General features: G+C 43.5%; 1 non-coding gene across 1 annotated transcript; it reads right to left on the reverse strand.

Moving 5' to 3' along the window:
- Positions 1–3,023: 3,023 nt before the first annotated feature.
- LOC120269879 lies at positions 3,024–3,130 on the reverse strand. The gene has a single exon (XR_005539508.1). It is a non-coding gene; the product is annotated as a small nucleolar RNA R71 (small nucleolar RNA).
- Between the last annotated feature and the right edge of the window lie 17,657 nt (positions 3,131–20,787).

Genomic DNA, 20,787 nt, shown 5'->3' on the forward strand with positions numbered 1-20,787 from the left:
GAGGGATCTTTGTATCTAGGGCTTAATTATGGCTAGGGACCTTCCACTCGGACCAAAGGGTTAGGTCTATAATTAGGAAGAGATTTATCACCTGGAATCCCTAGAGCTCATTGCAACTTTATTCGAGTGCGATGTGTTGAGATTGTTCGATTTCTTCTCCGGGAGATGTATAGAGTTAGGCATAGTTGACCTTAGATTTGGGACTATGTATGTAAGGATTTCCACGACTCACCATTGCATTGATTAGGAAGCATAATAGAGAGTTCTTGCACTTGAAGCGATTATCCTAGGTGAAGCATCATCCGAGTACCCCATCTTTATCGATTGCCTTGCCTCCTCCTTACTTTTGCTCTCTTACTTGTTGCTTTTAATTTCTGAGAATTGAATAATTACCACACTTATCATTGTTGATACTTCACATAGCTAAGAATCGAATTAAGTGTCTTTACTCCCTACTCCCTGTGGATTTGACCCCGCTCACCTGTGATTATTACTTCGACAAACCCGTGCACTTGCGGGATATTAGGAAGGGGAACTTGTCAAGTTTTTGGCGCCGTTGTCGGGGAGTTAGGCGTTTAGATGTACTTTGCACTTTGTTTTCTTAGCTAATTCACTACACATTCTATTTCATATCTTCTTATTCTATCATCGTTCTGATTTTCTTTTTCTTTACTTTTGGTGCAGCTCCAGGTTATGACCCGAGGGAATCCATCAATATTGATTGAAGGAGACCCTGAGCTTGAACGTACACTTCGAATGAAAAGGGAAAGAACTTATACAAGAATAGCCTAATCCAGCTGATTTGGAAGTAGAAGGATGTGACAACATGGCAGAACAAAATGAGCAATGATAAGTGCTTGTGCGATATGAATGCGAAGCGTTCATTCCTTATGTTGAGCATTACTTTCCTCGGGTTTTTACATTAATATGTGTGTTTTTATGTTACTTTTACGCATGTAGAGTTGTGAGGCCGAGTATGAAGGAAATGGGCCAATGTGGATCATAATACACCTATTTTGGAGGAGATCTTGTTAAGGTTCAAACGCGAAGACATAGGTCGGTGTGAGATGCTAGAGTGTGTGCCAACCTCCTCGCATTCGAAAGTGAGCACATCTATTTGAGGGGCACAAAAGGCAGTCACGCCGAGCATTCCGACTTATGCATATAAGAACAAGAGCCCCGCCAACATGTACATCATTGAAGAAGCAAGTGATTCACGATGTGAATGTGTGCCCGCTTATGCTACTCCCGATGAAAGTATGGAATTGGGAAGTTAACTCGGGTCGAAGAATGTAGCAAAAGCATCGTAGCAACAATGCACCACCATCGTAGCAACACTGCTCATGACCGCCAAGAACAGAGAATCCACACGGGCGTGTGGAAATTATCCAAACCTCGATTCCAGCCTCTATTTAAAGCCGATTCAGCTCGATTTTTGGTATTCTTTTCTCCATTTTTTCCCCAACTTGTGAGAGGACTTCGGCTAGGGTTTCGAGGGGTATTGGCCAAGGTTTTGGGAAAGTTCTACGGCTCCGACATCGTGATTCCATTAGGAAGAAGGTTGGTATGGGAGCTTCGATCGAGGCGTATCCTATACCGGACTTTAAGGAATCTTTTGGAAGACGAGTAGAGGACTCTCCACAAGACCATCGACACGATCATCGAGGGGGTTTCTTTTATGGATTCATTGCTTTTTACATTCGATTTCTTTTGATTGTACTAAGCTCCATGGAGAGCTAAACCCCTAGTGGGTACTTGGATGATTGTGAACCCTAGGATGTATTCGTTTTATTGAACTTCTTTATTATGCTTTCAATAAATTGATGTTTATTGTGAGTTCCAACCTTGAATGCTTGATTGTATGAACATTTCCCCTAGAGTGACACTAGGGTTGAGAGTTTTTGTTGGTAACCTTGTGAGTGAGTGACACACCACTAGCGGTAGACAAAGCTAGGTTGGAGAGGGTTAAGAGGGTGAGTCGAGAGGTACAGGAGCGTCCCCTTTCCTCTCCGACGTGATAGATTCTACCTCCGTTCCTAGAGTTCTTTGCAGCCATAATGGAGTGAATGGTCTAAGGGATGAACCTCCGCTGGGGCCTAGTTGCGCGTACAAGGGAGTGAAGCGTTGAGAGGATCTTAGTATCTAGGCCTTAATTGTGGCTAGGAGCTTCCTTCTGGACCAAAGGGGTAGGTCTATATTTAGGAAGAGATTTATCACTTGGAATCCCTAGAGCTCATTGCAACTCTATGCGAGTGCGAGGTGTTGAGATTGTTCGATTTCTCCTCCGGGACATGTATAGAGTTAGGCATAGTTGACGTTAGATTTGGCACTATGTATGTAAGGATTTCCACGACTCACCATTGCATTGATTAGGAAGCATAATAGAGAGTTCTTGCACTTGAAGTGATCATCCTAGGCGAAGCATTATCCGAGTACCCCATTCTTTATCGATTATCTTACCCTTTTCTTACTTTTGCTCTTTCACTTGTTGTTTTTATTGTTGAGAATTGAATCAATTCACACTTATCACTATTGATATTCCACATAGCTAAGAATCAAATTAAGTATTTTCACTCCCTACTCCCTGTGGATTCGACCCCGCTCACTCGGGATTATTACTTCGACAAGCCCGTGCACTTGCAGGATATAAGCAAGGGGAACTTGTCAAGCAACAATGAACACTATTAGATTATGCCATACCTTCAGTGTTGTGGACACAATCGAGTATTGTGCGTCCCCCAATTACAGCTCAGAATTTCGAGCTAAAGCTGGCATTCATCCATATGCTGCAGCAGTCCGCACAATTCAACGGTTTGGCCGATGAGGATCCAAAAAGTCACATAGAGAGCTTCCTCGAGGTGTGTGACATGCTGAAGATAAATGGTGTGTGACATGCCTTCCCACTTTCCTTAAAGGGGAAAGCGAAGCAGTGGCTACACTCATTACCTAGAGCATCAATCACTACATGGGAGGAGATGGTAGAAGCTTTTCTAGCCCGTTATTTCTCTCTCGGAAAATCAGCAAAGCTTAGGAATGAGATCTCATCCTTTATGCAGTTGGAATTGGAGTCTCTATTTGAGACATGGAAAAGGTTCAAGGAACTCCTGCGCAAGTGTCCACAACATGGATTCCCGGAGTGGATGATTGTTCAAACCTTCTACAATGGTTTGAACCCGAGTACAAGGCAACTCTTGGATGCGGCAGCAGGAGGTACCTTAGGTAGCAAAATCCCCGATGAGGCTTGTCAATTGATTGAGGAAATGGGGTTAAATAGCTACCAGTGGAACGCTAGGGAAAAGAAAAAAGTGGCCGGTCTCCATGAAATTGATGCCGTAACTTCATTGGCGGCCCAAGTGGAGAGTTTGAGTAAGAAGTTAGATCTTATAGCTTCGAATAGAGTTGCGGCCGTGACCAATTGCACTGGTTGTGGTGGAGGACATGCTCCCTCCGATTGCCCAATCGTCATTGGTGATGTTCCTTCAGTTGAGATTGTTGACTTTGTAGGTAATGGAATGAGACCTCAAGGGAATCCATACAGCAACACCTACAATTTAGGTTGGAAGAATCATCCCAACTTTTCATGGAGTAATCAAGGACCACAGAAGACCATGGGGCCATCGGGGTTCCAACAACAACAACAAGCACCTCAAGTGGAAAACAGAATTTCAGGTTTCGAAACCCGAATGACGGATTTGGAGAAGCACTAGGCTAGATTTGTTCAATCGGCAAATACAAGGTTTGAATCAGTCGAGGCGAGACTTCGCAATCAAATCGCCTCCTTTCACAATCTTGAAAATCAAGTGGGGCAAAGTGCGAAGTCTCTCTCTGAAAGGCCACATGGGAGTTTACCAAGTAACACGGAAACCAACCCGAGAGAACATGTGAAGGCGATCGCTTTGAGAAGCGGTCGTAAGGTTGAAGGGAGGCTTCCAAGTGAGAAGCCGAAAGAACACGCACCCGAGGTTGTAGAGGTTGAGAAGGGAGCAAACAAAGAGAAAGAGGTGGCAGCCCCACCTTTCAAGCCAAGAATCCCTTATCCCTCTAGATTGAAGAATGACCAAGGGGATGAGCAATATAAGAAGTTCCTGAGTTTGTTCAAGCAACTCCACATCAACATTCCTTTTGTTGAGGCTTTGGCTCAAATCCCTAAGTATGCGAAGTTCCTGAAAGACCTATTGACCAACAAGAGGAAATTGGAGGAGAGTGCTTCAGTGGTTCTTGATGCTTCATGCTCGGTGGTGTTGCAAAAGAACATGCCGAACAAGAAGAAGGACCCGGGAAGCTTCATTATTCCGTGTAACATTGGCAACTTAGGTGAGGAAATGGCATTGGCAGATTCAGGGGCAAGTATCAACGTCATGCCATATACTTTCTTCCAAAAGCTAGGCGTGGGTGAGCCTAGGCCTACTCGGATGACTTTACAATTGGCGGACCGAACGGTATGACATCCGAGAGGCATCATTGAAGACGTGCTTGTCAAGGTGGACAAGTACATTTTTTCGCTTGACTTTATAGTGCTAGATGTCGATGAGGATGCGGATGTACCCTTAATACTTGGGAGACCGTTCTTGCGGACTTCCAAAGCATTGATTGACATGGACGGCGGAGAGCTTACATTGAGAGTCGGAGACGATAAGCTCACTTAGCGCCTTGCTGAAGCCATGCGGCATTCTCTCGATTTTGATAACACTTTGTATTTTCTAGACACTACTGATGAGATTGTTGATGAATATATACAGGAAATGTTCAACCCGGATCCGTATGAAAGTTTGTTCGACCAAGAGGAGAGCAATGAAGAAGTAATGATGCTTGGTTCGAATGGAGAGGAAACATCTACCCCGAGGATCTTGAAGAATGTGCTCCGAAAAATGAAGAGGACTAGGAGACGCCACCGAAAATGCCCCAAGACTATTGGAGACGTACATGAGCCAAGGTAGTTGGACGAATGATTGCTAGGTGGTTCGAAGCCCGATAGTACACCCTCTACCCTCAAGAGACTTTGCTCATCATACTTTCAAGTTATAGGTAAGAGGGCAACCTTCATTCATGAAACCCCGTGAGGTAAGAAAGATATGTCAAGCTTAGTGACATTAAACAAGCGCTTCTTGGGAGGCAACCCAAGTGTTTACTATTTTCATACCTTTTAGTTTAGTTTGTTTGCATGAATAAATTGTTAAGTGTTGGTGTTGAAATTTTTGAGTGCTTGTGCTATAATTTTATGTTGGGTTTTAAGAAAAAGTATTCATTGTGTGTTTTGTTGCGAATTGGCGAAGTTTGGTCATTTGAGTTCTATTTCGTGTTTTTATCTGGTAAATTTTGCATAATAGGGCAGGCTCTGAGTGTGTAGACATGTTCAGACTAGTTCTGCAGAGCCTGCAGGTTTTTGTAAGTGATCCAGAGAAAATACACAGGCGTGGGGAATTTCTGCATGCTCGTGGATGTGTACTGGAGCTCATCCAGAGAGGGCACAGGGGCGTGCGGCTGCACCTGTGGACGACCATGCGACTGGTACATGCCCGTGGGTAATTTCCGCGCAGGGCGCAGTGCCTTCTGCAGAGTTGGGCAGATTTTTCCCGAGAACACACAGGCGTGGACTCGACCTTGTGGGTGACCTTGTGAACCCCACAGGCGTGGGTAATTTCCAGCGCCCGTCGCGAAACTCGCTGGTTGCTCCCTCCATCCCGAGAAAACACGGGTCATGTGGCGCCCACGTGAATTAGGCTTGTGAATGTCCACGCCCGTGGGGAATTTCTGCACGGGCGTGTGGAAGACTTGATATCTTTCTCGGATGTCAAGGGAAGCCACAGGGGCGTGCATACGCCCCTGTGGAGCTTTTGAAGTGAGGCGCACGGGTGTGGGGAATTTCCACATGCCCGTGTGGATGCACAGAACGCCAAAAGTCGCGAGTTCTGTTTAAAAAGGGGATGATTTCTCTCCTTCTTCACCACTCCTTTTCACTTGAAAACACTCTCACAACATTCTCCGAGTCCATTGCACTAGTTTGGTGAGATTTTAGCAAGTTTTCTGACCGGCTCTTTATTGTTTCACTTCTCCTCATCGGTAAATTCATTTTCTTCATCTTCTTCGTCAATTCATGATTTGTTTTGATTAATCTGGTTAATAATGCTTCGTTTCTTCAATTGGAATAATGATTTACGTTTAGAACGAAGTTAGAGATATTATTGAGTTATATTTTTGGATTGTTGATGCCTGGCCGTGCAGTTCTCATGCCCCGTGAATCCACACGGGCGTGCGGAAATTCCACACGACCGTGCGGATTTCTGCAGTATTGTTTTATTAACATTGTTTGACTAATTTTGTTTAAATTTGGCAGATCATGGCACCTAGGACAAAGAAGCAAGCTGATAAGAGGCCACGTGAGTCATCCTCTGAGCCCGAGGGCATGCGATTTGCGATTCCCAAACATCAGGCCCGTTATGAGCGCTTATCGAGACTCCGCTTCGGACAGACTTGATTCCTGGACACGACTATATTATGAGATCTTCAGTAGGGAGATGAGTTCGCTGATGAGGTTGAGGACCTTGTTTCAGATGGTGATTGGCGGCAGTTGTTGACGATTAGAGAGCCAGCTATCCGAGAGTTTGCACTGGAGGTGCTCTCCTCGTTTGAGTTTGATAGAGCGTATGCGAGCATCAACAGTTTGGGCACCATTCTGTTCAGAGTGTTTGGACGCCACCATAGTTTGAGCATTACGCAGTTTTCCATACTACTTGGCTTATACGAGGAGGCATTCACAGATTCAGAGGAGTATGCACAGTTGCCTACTGATTATCCTTGAACTTTGACCCCGCAGAGAGCTTACCGAGTGCTATGTGGTCAGGGTCAGTACGAGCCGGGGGTCTCCAAGGCCACGTGCCTTTCCCGACCTGCCTACAGATATTTGCACAACATCATGAGTAGGTCAGTGAATGGCCGTGGCGATAGTACTGGTGTCTTGAGCCGCCAGGAGTTGCTGTACTTGTACTCAATGGTAGAGCGCGTACCGATCCACTTAGGGCACATCTTGGCTGATTATATCAGACACCAGGGATAGTACACTAGATTGGGAGCAATCTTCTCGAGCCCTTACATTAGAGATTAGTGCTGGGCATGGGTCTCTTGGATTCGATTCGCGGGGCCGAGAAGACGAGTTTACCCGCTCCCCTGGGTCTAGAGACGATGCGGTTGATGGGCATGGTCCGCAGGGTTTGGACAGGGGTTTTTATGTTAGTTCTACCAGCTCCAGAGATAGCTGAGGATGAGGGTGATGACGCCGGAGCATCACAGTCCACCCTCGAGCCTCAGCCCACATCGATGGAGACCGAGGCACCTCCGGCGGCCGAGGAACCACCCCCAGTGCGTATGTTTTCACGTTCTCGAGCCAATGATCGCTTTGAGAGGCTCGTGAATGCTATAGGAGTGGTCCGAGCCGAGGTTTCTGAGATTAGGGCTACGCAGGCCACTCAGTACACAGAGTTCATGGCGTGTTTCGACATATTACAGTAGATCCTAGAGCGAGATGTTACCTCATCATTCGTCTTGCAGCCGAGGACTCTTCAGGCACCGCCAGTACCTCCAGCACCTCCATACTCGACCCCAACACCGGAGGATCCACTATTTGCTTCCACTTCAGCAGCAGCAGCAGAGGAGCCCGAGAGCGACTCCGACACTTGACCTTTCTTTTACTTTCATGCATTTTACTTTATCTTATTTTCTTGTTTTTAGACTTGTTCACTCAGAAAGGATTTTCCTTCTGAGTTTATGTTATTTTGCATTATCGAGTTGTATTCATTTCTTCATTTTTTATATACTCGAGTTATTTTTATTTTTCTTGAGCTTTACTGAACCCCCTCTTGTATGAGTGCAGATGGTCTTGTCTTCTTGGAAATTGAGACTTAGTCATGGGCACGGTCAAGGTGCTTCGGCACTTGGCCATGCGAGCTTCACAACCCGTTGGAACACTACTCCCAATGAATTAGCTTCATCAAACGCAACACTAGGAGTCAGGGGAGTATTGTTTTGATTGCTTCTCCCACATCTATTTTTGAATGATATATTTTGAGTGAGCTTGCATGTGTACATTGATGACAATGTACAACTTAAGTGTGGCGGGGAGTTTCATAATGCGCACATCTTTTCTATTGTTCTTGATTGATATATGCTCATATAGCCAATGGCGGTTCACCTTAGTTGCAATGTTTGTATTCTTAGGTCTAGGAGAATTGTTAACATTGAATGTTTTCATGCTCTACTTCTTGCTTGAATTTTTAGGAATTTTTGCCCAATTTACACTTAGTGCACTACTCACTCTTTGTACTCTATTGGAAACTCATGTTTGATGTTAAAGGGACTAGTTAGGTTTACTTCTTTTGCTAAATTGAAAAAAAAATGGAAAAATGAAAAGAAGGAACAAAATAGTTTAATTGTTTATTTGTATTTGTTGGGTGGAAAGAGCTACCACCTATGAAGTATGAAGCTACTCTCACAAGTTGGATACTATTTATGCCCTAATGAGAGAAAGAGCTATCTCATAGGATGAGTGAAAGCTACCACCCGGGTAGAAAGAGCTACCACCTCGAAAGTGTGAAAGCCACCTTAGCGGCCGCTTTGGAAATGGCTACCTTAGAGGATGTGTGCAGCTACTACCATCTTTTAAAATTTTTATCACTTGTATAGATAAATAAGTCCCTTGCACTTAGAACTTTGAGGAGTATAACTTGGGGTGTTTTGAGTGAGTTCACACACTTACATGAAATTTGGGTTTGTTATCCTTTTTGATTCAAGTTTTTAGCTAGAGCATTGATTTTTCGTATTTAGTGTTGAAATTTTAGTTACTTGTAGAATGCTATCTTTGTATACTTTGGTGAACCTAAGGCCAAGCACTTTCAATATTTTCTTCATTGATGCACAGAATGTTAATGTTTGCTTGAGGACAAGCAATAGCTTAAGTGTGGGGGAGTTTGGTAAGTGCTTGTGCGATATGAATGCGAAGCGCTCATTCCTTATGTTGAGTGATAAACGCCTAAATGTATGTATTTTATATGTATTAATCTTGTATCATTTGTGAATATGTTAACTAATTGATGCCCGTTTTATGTCTAAATTGGTTATTTCGGTGTTGCAGGTCTTAAATGTGTCGAACGATGCTCAAAAATGTAAATCGGATGAATTCGACACCAAAAACGGCATTTTTGGGGTACCGACACTGTAGCGGCACTGTAGCGGTATTGTAGCAGGTCATTATTCTTGCTACGGGCATTTGGCTGTGAGTTTCACGGGCTCCATGCGCCCGCATGGGTGCCCGTGAGGTTTGCGCAAAATTCTCAATACTCGATCATCGTAGTGGTAGCATCGTAGCACCGCATGTTTTTCTGGGCATTTGGCTGTGAGCTACACGGGCTCCATGCGCCCGAATGGATGCCCGCATGGACTGACGGGATATAAATGAAACCGATTTTTCTAGGGCAAAGAGAGGAGTTTTTGGGAGAGTTCTTGGAGCCGATTTTCACCAGTCTTTAGGAGGCAAGATCATACGTTTTGAATATGGGAAATCAAAGGGAGAAGCTCGGTTTTGCTAGATCTTCATCGATCTCTTCTTTGGGAGTTTGTAGACGACGAGGGAAGCCGCCCCCATCAGCAGGCGTCCGTGGAAGCATTTCCACCTAGCTTGGCTTGTCTTCCTACTTCTATTGTTTGAGGGAGTTTTCTTATGCCATTTGTAGTTGTTTTTATGGACTTGTTGCTTGTATTTGTTTGCATGGACGAGTAGACCCCAAGGTCAACGGATGCCGGTGAACCTTGGGGTGAACTTGTGTATTTGGATGATTTAATTTTGTCAATTGCAATTGTTGTGTATTTGTGATTCATTCTTGGTGCATTTGATGTGTTGCTTACATGAGAACTCTGGAAACCAACTGCTAGGTTGTACTTGGTAGCGTGACCATCGCCTTTGTACTAGACACACAAAGTTTGGAAGGGATTCATGTACGAATACGCCGTGACCATCAGGTATTCTGTACCCCTCCACCATTAGGGCTAGACCAAGTTGTGTTCCGGCCCTAATTAGGGATTTCCCCACTTGTTAATGCAATCGTATGAGGATTTGATCAGAAGAAATTCTGTGTCAATACTTATACCGGATTAAGGGTTAATTGCCGTGACCATCGGGTTGATCTAATTTAGGAAATCTCTAGGTCCAAACCTTCAAATGCATGACATTCTTAGCATCCTTTGCACTTTAGTAGCCCCTAGGGAATCCGCATCCGTGACCATTTCTTTCCCCTGATTTTATACCCCTACCTTATCATAGACTCCATTTGTAGTTCTTTTATTTCAAGTAATAGATTAGAGAAACCCTTCGAATCATTCGGCTAGACAATACGCAAAGAGGTAGTAAGAGTAGATTCTTGGGCCCAGGGAATAAGACCCTCTCGTGCTCGCACGAGGAGTATTACTTGACGACTCCGTGCACTTGCGGATCGCTCACCATTGAGCATTACTTTTCTCAGTTTTTTACATTAATAGGTATGTTTTTAAGTCACTTTTATGCAGGTAGGGTTGTGAGGCCGAGTATGAAGGAAATGTGCCAATGTGGATCATAATGCACCTATTTTGAAGAAGATCTTGCTAAGGTTCAAACGCGAAGACATAGGACAGGTGTGAGATGCTAGAGTGTGTGCCAACCTCCTAATATTCGAGTGAGTACATCCATTTGGAGGGGCACAAAAGCAGGCACACTCAAGCATTCCGTCTTATGCATACGAGAACAAGAACCCCACCAACATATATATCATTAAAGAAGCAAGTGATTCACGATGTGAACGTGTGTCCGTTTGCGTTATCCTAATGAAAGTATGGAATTGGGAAGTTATTCAGGTCGAAGACTGTAGCAGAGAAATGTAGCAACAACGTAGACATTACTGCAGCAACACTGTTCACAGCCGGCCGAGAAATCAGAGAAACAGAGAATCCACACTGGCGTGTGGAAATTATCCACGCCCGTGTGGAAATTCCGCACGGGCGCGTGTACCATCCACGCCCGTGGAGTTGCCCGATTCCAGCCATATTTAAAGCTGATTCAGCCCCGATTTTGGTATTCTTTTCTCCATCTTTTCCCCAACTTGTGAGAGGGCGTCGGCTAGGGTTTTGAGGGGTATTGGCCAAGATTTTGGAGAGGTTCTATGGCTCCGACATCATGAATCCATTAGGAAGAAGGTTAGTAGGGGAGCTTCGATCGAGGCGTATCCTATACCGGACGAAGGAATCGTTGGATGATGAGTAGAGGACTTTCCACAAGACCATCGACATGACTATCGAGGGGGTTTCTTTATGGATTCATTGCTTTTACATTCGATTTCTTTGATTGTACTTAGCTCCATGGAGAGCTAAACCCCTAGTGGGTACTTGGGTCAATGTGAACCCTAGGATGTATTCGTTTCATTGAACTTCTTTATTATGCTTTCAATAAATTGATGCTTATTGTGAGTTCCAACCTTGAATGCTTGATTGTATGAACATTTCCCCTAGAGTGACACTAGGGTTGAGAGTTCTTGTTGGTAACCTTGTGAGTGATTGACACACCACGAGCGTTAGACAAAGCTAGGTTGGAGAGGATTGAGAGGGTGAGTCGAGAGGTATAGGAGCGTCCCCTTCCCCTCTGACGTGATAGATTCTATCTTCGTTCCTCGAGTTATTTGCGGCAATAATAGATAGAATGGTCTAAGGGATGAACCTCCGCTGGGGCCTAGTTGCGCGTGCAATGGAGTGAAGCGTTGAGGTGATCTTAGTATCTAGGGCTTAATTATGGCTAGGGACCTTCCGCCTGGACCAAAGGGTTAGGTCTAAATCTAGAAAGAGATTTATCACTTGGAATCCTTAGAGCTCATTGCAACTCTATGCGAGTGTGAGCTGTTGAGATTGTTTGATTTCTCCTCCGGGACATGTATAGAATTAGGCATAGTTGACCTTAGATTTGGGACTATGTATGTAAGGATTTCCACAACTCACCATTACATTGATTACGAAGCATAATAGAGAGTTCTTGCACTCGAAGCGATTATCCTAGCTGAAGCATCATCCGAGTACCCCATCTTTATCGATTGCCTTGCCTCCTCCTTACTTTTGCTCTCTTACTTGTTGCTTTTAATTTTTGAGAATTGAATCATTACCACACTTATCATTGTTGATACTTCACATAGCTAAGAATCGAACTAAGTGTCTTTACTCCATACTCCCTGTGGATTCGACCCCGCTCACCCGGGATTATTACTTCGACAAACCTGTGCACTTGCGGGATAATAGCAAGGGGAACTTGTCAGTGTGCCAGTCACTCACAAGGTTACCGACAAGAATTCTCAACCATAGTGTCACTCTAGGGGAAATGTTCATACAATCAAGCATTCAAGGTTGGAACTCACAATAAACATCAATTTATTGAAAGCATAATAAAGAAGTTCAATGAAACGAATACATCCTAGGGTTCACAATCACCCAAGTACCCACTAGGGGTTTAGCTCTCCATGGAGCTAAGTACAATCAAAGAAATCGAATGTAAAAGCAATGAATCCATAAAGAAACGCCCTCGATGGTCGTGTCGATAGTCTTGTGGAAAGTCCTCTACTCGTCGTCCAAGGATTCCTTCGTCTGGTATAGGATACGCCTCGATCGAAGCTCCCCTACCAACCTTCTTCCTAATGGAATCACGATGTCGGAGCCATAGAACCTCTCCAAAAACTTGGACAATACTCCTCGAAACCCTAGCCGAGGCCCTCTCGCAAGTTGGGGAAAAGATGGAGAAAAGAATGCCAAAATCGGGGCTGAATCGGTTTTAAATAGGGCTGGAATCGGGTGACTCCACGGGCGTGTACGATACACGCACCAGTGCAGAATTTCCACGCGGGCGTGGGTAATTTCCACACGCCCATGTGGATTCTCTGAAACTGTCATTTTTTGCCCGTGTGGTTCTCTACAGTGTTCTATGTGCATAAGTCAGAATGTTTGAGTGTTTCTGCCCTTGTGCCCCTCCAAATGGTTGTGCAAACTCAAATACGGGGAGGTTGGCACACACTCTAGCATCTCGCACCGGACTTATATCTTCGCGTTTGAACCTTAGCAAGATTTCCTCCAAAATTGGTGCATTGTGATCCACATTGGTTTTTTTCTTTCATAATTGTTTTCACAACCTACCTGCATAAAAGTAACATAAAAACACACATATTAATGTAAAAACCTGAGAAAAGTAATGTTCAACATAAGGAAAGAATGCTTCGCATTCATATCACACAAGCACTTATCAATCTCCCCCACACTTAAGCTTTTGCTTGTCCTCAAGCAAAAATTAAACATTTTGTGCATCAATGAAGAAAATATTGACAGTGCTTGGCCTTAGGTTCACCGAGGCAAACAAAGAAAGTATTCTAGAAGTAAAGAAAATTTCAACACTACATACGAAAAAATCAATGCTCTAGCTAAAAACTTGAATAAAAAAGGACATCAAACCCGAATTTCGTGTATGTGTGTGAACTTACTCAAAACAACCCAAAGTATACTCCTCAAAGTTCTAAGTACAAGGGACTTATTTATCTACAAAAGTGACAAAAATTTTTAAAAATGGTAGTAGCTTCACACATCCTCTAAGGTAGCCCTTTCCAAAGCGGCCGCTAAGGTGGCTTTCACACTTTCGAGGTGGTAGCTCTTTCTACCCGAGTGGTAGCTTTCACTCATCCTATGAGATAGCTCTTTCTCTCATTAGGGCATAACTAGTATCCGACTTATGAGAGTAGCTTCATACTTCATAGGTGGTAGCTCTTTCCACCCAACAAATACAAATAAACAATAAGACTATTTTGTTCCTTTTTTTTTTAATTTAGCAAAAGAAGTAAACCTTAGCAAAAAAAGTAAACCTAACTAGTCCCTTTAACATCGAACATGAGTTTCCAATATAGTTCAGAGAGTGAGTAGTGCACTAAGTGTAAATCAGGCAAAAATTCCTAAACATTCAAGAAAGAACTAGAGCATGAAAACATTCAATGTTAACAATTCTCCTAGACTTAAGAATACAATCATTGCAACTAAGGTGAACCTCCATTGGCTATGTGAGCATATATCAATAAAAAAAAAACAATAGAAAAGATGTGCGCATTATGAAACTCCCCACACAATTAAGTTGTACATTGTCCTCAATGTACACATGCAAGCTCACTCAAAATATATCATTCAAAAATAGATGTGGGAGAAGCAATCAAAACAATACTCCCCTCACTCCTAGTGTTGCGTTTGATGAAGCTAATTCTTTGGGAGTAGTGTTCCAACGGGTTGTGAAGCTCACACGGCCAAGTGGCGAAGCACCTTGACCGTGCCCATGACTAAGTCTCAATTCCCAAGATGACAAGACCATCTGTACGCATACACGAGGGGGTTCAGTGAAGCTCAAGAAAAACAAAAATAACTCAAGTATACAAAACATAGAGCAATGAATACAACTTGAGACAACAAAATGAAAATAAACTCAAAAGGAAAATCCTTTATGAGTATACAAATCCAAAATAAAATGCAGAAAGGAAAATGCAAAAAATAAGAACAAAGAAGGTAAAGACGCCTCAAGTGTCAGTGTCAATAGCTAGTACATCTGTTTCCATTGCTGGTGAAGAAGACGTTAGTGCTGCAAAATAAATAAAGATTGCCAAAGAAAAGAGAAAGAGAAACTTACCGACAGAATGAGAATGAAAGACTATAAAATGGCCGGAAAACTCAATTAACAACCCTTTAAAACGATGGTGAGAGGTCAGGATAGAGCAAGGATGTGTTCTCAAAACGTTTGAGGGTGAAAAGATAAAGAAAACCGAAAAGATTTTAAAGAAAACCTGTGGTTCTAGCATTTCTGTACATCCACACAGGCGTGTGGAAACTACCCACGCCTGCAGTGCCCGACCCACGAGGGCGCACTGACGCCCCTATGGACTCTCCATGCAACCGGGAAAATTTCTCTAAGACCCACGCCCGTGTGAAAATTCCACAAGGGCGTGGACATTCACAGGCCCAACTCACTGGGGCAAACGCACGCCCCTGTGTCTTTTCGGGATGGAGAGATCCTCTGTAGAGATTCGCACGGGTGTGAGAAAATTACCCACACCCGTGTGTGGTTCACAAGGTCGCCCACAGGGGCGAGTCCACGCCCCTGTGTGCTGTCGAGAAAATCTGCCCAACTCTGCAGGAGTTCACACGCCCGTGCGAAAATTACCCATGGGCGTGCGCCAGTTGTATGGTCGTTCACAGGGGCAACCGCACACCCCTGTGCCTTCTCTGGATGAGCTCGCAGTGCAAATCCACGGGCGTGCCGAAATTCCACACGCCCGTGTGTTTTCTTTGGATTCCTTAGAAAATTCTGCAGGCTCTGCAGAAAATTATTTTAACATTTTTACACACAAAGAGCCTGTCCTAATATGTAAGTTTTACCAGTGAAAAACATGAGAAATAGCTCAAATGACCAAAACTTCACCAAAACACATGAAAGCACAAGATAACACCAACGGTCCACAAGAAAAGTATAGCAATGGCATATAGGAATCAAAACACCAACACTCAAGCTCTTATTCATGCAAACACTAAACAAAAAACTAGGAAAAACAGTAATTGCTTGGGTTGCCTCGCAAGAAGCGCTTGTTTTACGTCACTTAGCTTGACGTACCTCTTCCTTACCTTATGGGTGCTTGAAAAGAGTGTGTTCCTCCCGACTAGATATTGCATAGCTACTTCCTTTAAACCAAAAATATAATTGCTGGGGTGGAATATTTGTTGGAGAGTCTAACCATCTTACCTTTGGCCTCTAAGAAAACAATTTGGGTTGGGAATTGTCCAAGCTTAGCATAGGTGGGTCATTGGATGGTTTCAATCTCCTACCCACATCTTCCCCAAGCCCAAAATTTCTTTCATGCAATTTAAGAATTGATCAATCCCAAAGAGTGGTGCTTGTTCCATTACCTTAGGATTTACTTCTTCTTGTGTATTTTCATCTTGAAAGGAACATGACACTAGCAAATCCCCTTGAAAATTTTCTCGCTCACAAGCACAATCTTCATTCACACTGTCCAAAATCTCAAAATGGTATTCAGCTTCTCCCTTTTCATTTTCTACACCAATGTACTCAATTTGTCCAACTTCTTCATTGTCGTTCACTGCCATATCATCTCTACAAGGAACTTGAATTGCTTGCTCAAATGCTTGTTCTTCCTTGGAGAGTGTGTCAAGTATCCCTCCTAATTGATGCTCAAGGTTTTTATAGGAGGCTTCATGACATCTTAGTATGGTCTCCATATTTTGGACGCAGACATCGGATGCTTCAATGAAGGTAGCTAATACTCTTTGCAACTGAAATGCATCCTCTCCGAGTATCTCACCCTTTTGACTTTCCTCTTTAGGGGTTTCCAAATATTGTCCATCACTATTCCACAAGAAGTTTGGGAAGCCCTTTTCAATTGGATGATATGTGTTGCAACAAGGAATGCTTGGTTGTTGTGAAGCAAAAATTCTATCAACTTTTTCACTCAAAGCTTCAATTGGATGATATCCGTCATTAGAATTTTGTGAGTGCAGACCGACGGATTTATTCCTTTTATATCCGCAATCTTCCAAGCAATCGCACCCTTGTGCCTCTTTAGCATATCCACCAATCTATTCTTCTGCTCAGTTGATAGGTTTGCAGAGATGATGACTGGAAGCTGCGAATTTTCTCCTAAAAAAGCATATTCAACATGGTCTGGTAGTGATTTTAACTCCAACTCGGGTGCTTCCTCGGTTGATGGCAGTAACCCTCTGTTCCAAAGCCCATCACCCTGTTCGACCTCGTAATATCATCGAGTTATTTTTCGATACCATGGACACCAAACTCACAACATCTAGTACCACATCCGGGGCTTTCATCTTTGTATATCACGAGGCTCCACATCGGATTCTGTACCAATGCTAGCATCCGGCCCATTTCGAGTACAATCCTCAGTGGGATTCATGGCAGTGGATCTCTGACCCTCGGTAGTCAACATAAACAGTTTGGCTAGTGACATGTTTCCTCCACTCGCTAATGGGGCACCACTTTCCAAAAAGGTCTTAAACACTGTGTGCCAGTCACTTCCATCATAAGCTAAACTAGGGTCCCCCGATAGTAAAAGTGCGTCTAGACAATCATTCGGAAATTGTGAAACATGAAGTTGGGTTTGCCCATTAATCCAGCCGTCAAATCTATACACATAGTCATCCAACTTGATTTTCGGATTTGCCATGTATGGTGTAATCAAGGTCGATGGATTCGAACGTGTTATGCACAGTACCTTGCACAACCAAGAAAAATGATAGAGAGTTAAGATCAAGGGAAAAGAAAAACAACAAATGAGTAAAGAATGAAATGGCTAGAGTAATAATCTAAAAAGTTTCTTAGAATTCCTTAATGGTCCCCGCAGCGGCGCCAAAAAAACTTGATCGCTTCCCCGCAAGTGTACGGGATCGCCAAAGTAATACCTCGTGCAAAGACACGAGGATCGTATTCCACGGGGCTAAGGATCTCCTATTACTCCTTCTCGAGCTATTATCTAGCCTAAGATCTTAAGTGATGGATTTACTCTACTAAATACAAATAAAACTAAACACAAGATTTGCTAGCAAATTAGAGAGAACAAGCAATAAGCAAGCAAGAGAATCAATGAAGTGCAAAGGCCTATGGATGTGGATCCCCTTGAGGGGTTATCATGCAACATGGATAATGATTTAAAGATGCAAGAGTAAATTAGACCATGAGATTCCAAGATTAGAACAACCCCCAATTTCTCGGCGATTGAACCCCTAATCCCATACTGAACATAGATAGGAATTTCTTCCAAATCTACATTCCTACGATTGCATTAAGTACAAGGAAATCTCGCTTAGGAATAAACCTACTCTTCTTCGGATTAAACCTACATGGAGGGCTACCAAACACCCGATTTCTCGGCGTGATGATACAAGTATCCTCTTCTAATCCATTCATGACCTAATACATGCGAGCAAGTCACATCTACATGCATCATTCATAAAAGAGCTACGGATTTCTCCTTGGTGTAACACTTAGCATGAAAACAATGGATTAGATCTCAAACATACCCAAGCATAGAATTAACAAGTAATCATCCAAAATACATGATAAAACTCCCCAAGGTTCACCAACACCCGGTGGCCTTGGGGGTCTAGTGTGTCATCATCTCATAACAAAGCATACAATCAAGCAAAACATGAAACAAAGACATAGTATGACACTCCCTAGATGAAATGGTGAAGGTTGAGGCGAGAATATGCCGAATGACGCTTCCCCCGCCAAAGGAATGCCGAATGACGCTTCCTCTAGCCGCGGTTCTCCTTCCTTCAAGTCGTGATCGATCTACCCTTTGAATGATGTTGCCTTCTTGCCTTGAGAGCCTTGGACCTTGGGCTTCAATGATCTTCTAGCTTTCTCGCCCTCTTTCTCCTCCCCAAGGTCGCCCAAGATCTCCCAAATGATCTCATCCAAAAGACAGCCAGCAAAAAGTCCTTTAATCAGCCCTAAAATTGAGTATATATACCCCCCGAGGCATACGGGCCGTATAGGGGTCGTTTAGCACTTAGAAACCCAAGATTCGCGTTCCATACGGGGTGCATACGGCCTCCATACGGCCTCCATACAGCCCCGTATACTGAGTAGTATGGAAATCTGGACAGAACACCAAATCAATCCATTTGCCTACGATGCATACGGCCCCCATCTTGGGTAGTATGGGGGTAGTATGAAATTCCTGTTTCCTTCTCTTTTTGCAAAAATGATATCTTCTTGTTCTCCATGGCTTCCATATGCCCTACAAAGCAAATAATAGAGCGATTAAGCGCGAAAGCGGGCATCAAACCTCACAAAAATACATGCAAAGTGCATACGATATATATATGAAAACACCTACATTTAGACACTTATCATCAATCATCATTTAAAATCCTTTCAAGAAAAAGTAATACATGACAAAAGAAAAAAAATGAGAATGATGGAAGAATAAGAAAGTGTGAAATAATTTTTTTTTTTTTTTAGAAGAAATCAGAACGGTGATAGAGAAGAGATGTGAAATAGAATGAAGGGTAAATAGCTAAGAAAACAAAGTGCAAAGTATCTCTAAAGTGCAAGTGTACGGGTTTGTCGAAGTAATAATCCCGGATGAGCGGGGTCGAATCCATAGGGAGTAGGGAGTAAAGACACGTAATTCGATTCTTAGCTATGTGGAGTATCAACAATGATAAGTGTGGTAATGATTCAATTCTCAGAAATTAAAAGCAACAAGTAAGAGAGCAAAAGTAAGGAGGAGGCAAGGCAACTGATAAAGATGGGGTACTCGGATGATACTTCACCTAGGATAATCGTTTCAAGTGCAAGAACTCTCTATTATGCTTCCTAATCAATGCAATGGTGAGTCATGAAAATCCTTATATACATAGTCCCAAATCTAAAGTCAACTATGCCTAACTCTATACATGTCCCGGAGGAGAAATTGAACAATCTCAACACCTCGCACTCGCATAGAGTTGCAATGAGCTCTAGGGATTCCAAGTGATAAATCTCTTCCTAAATTTAGACCTAACCCTTTGGTCCAGGCGGAAGGTCCCTAACCACAATTAAGCCTTAGATACTAAGATCACCTCGACGCTTCACTCCATTGCACGCGCAACTAGGCCCCAGCGAAGGTTCATCCCTTAGACCATTCACTCTATTATGGTCGCAAAGAACTCAAGGAACGGAGGTAGAATCTATCACGTCGGAGGGCAAAGGGGACGCTCCTGTACCTCCTGACTCACCCTCTCAACCCTCTCCAACATAGCTTTGTGTAACGCTCATGGTGTGTCACTCACTCACAAGGTTACCAACAAGAACTCTCAACCCTAGTGGCACTCTAGGGGAAATGTTCATACAATCAAGCATTCAAGGTTGGAACTCACAATAAACATCAATTTATTGAAAGCATAATAAAGAAGTTCAATGAAACGAATACATCCTAGGGTTCACAATCACCCAAGTACCCACTAGGGGTTTAGCTCTCCATGGAGCTAAGAACAATCAAAGAAATCGAATGTAAAAGAATTGAATCCATAAAAAAAAACCCTCGATGGTCGTGTCGATGGTCTTGTGGAAAGTCCTCTACTCGTCGTCCAAGGATTCCTTCGTCCGGTATAGGATACGCCTCGATCGAAGCTCCCCTACCAACCTTCTTCCTAATGGAATCACGATGTCAGAGCCGTAGAACCTCTCCAAAACCTTGGCCAATATCCCTCGAAACCCTAGCCGAAGCCCTCTCGCAAGTTGGGGAAAAGATGGAGAAAAGAATGCCAAAATCGGGGCTGAATCGGCTTTAAATAGGGTTGGAATCGGGCGACTCCACGGGCGTGTACGGTACACGCGCCCGTACGGAATTTCCACACGGGCGTGGGTAATTTCCACACGCCCGTGTGAATTCTCTGAAACTATCATTTTCGTACAGCTGTGAACAGTAACTACTACAGTACTATGCCAAAAAATACTCCCGAATCCACTTTTCATCGAGGTAACATAAACGGGCACACGTTTATGACGTGGATCGCTTTGCTTCTTCAATGACGGATAAGTTGATGGAGATCTTGTTCTATGTGCATAAGTTGGAATGCTTGAATGTGACTGCCCTTGTGCCCCTCCAAATGGTTGTGCAAACTCAAATACGGGGAGGTTGGCACACACTCTAGCATCTCGCACCCGACTTATATCTTCGCGTTTGAACC

Source organism: Dioscorea cayenensis, chromosome 9 (genome assembly GCF_009730915.1).
Source record: "Dioscorea cayenensis subsp. rotundata cultivar TDr96_F1 chromosome 9, TDr96_F1_v2_PseudoChromosome.rev07_lg8_w22 25.fasta, whole genome shotgun sequence".
NCBI classification, from domain to species: Eukaryota; Viridiplantae; Streptophyta; class Magnoliopsida; order Dioscoreales; family Dioscoreaceae; genus Dioscorea; species Dioscorea cayenensis.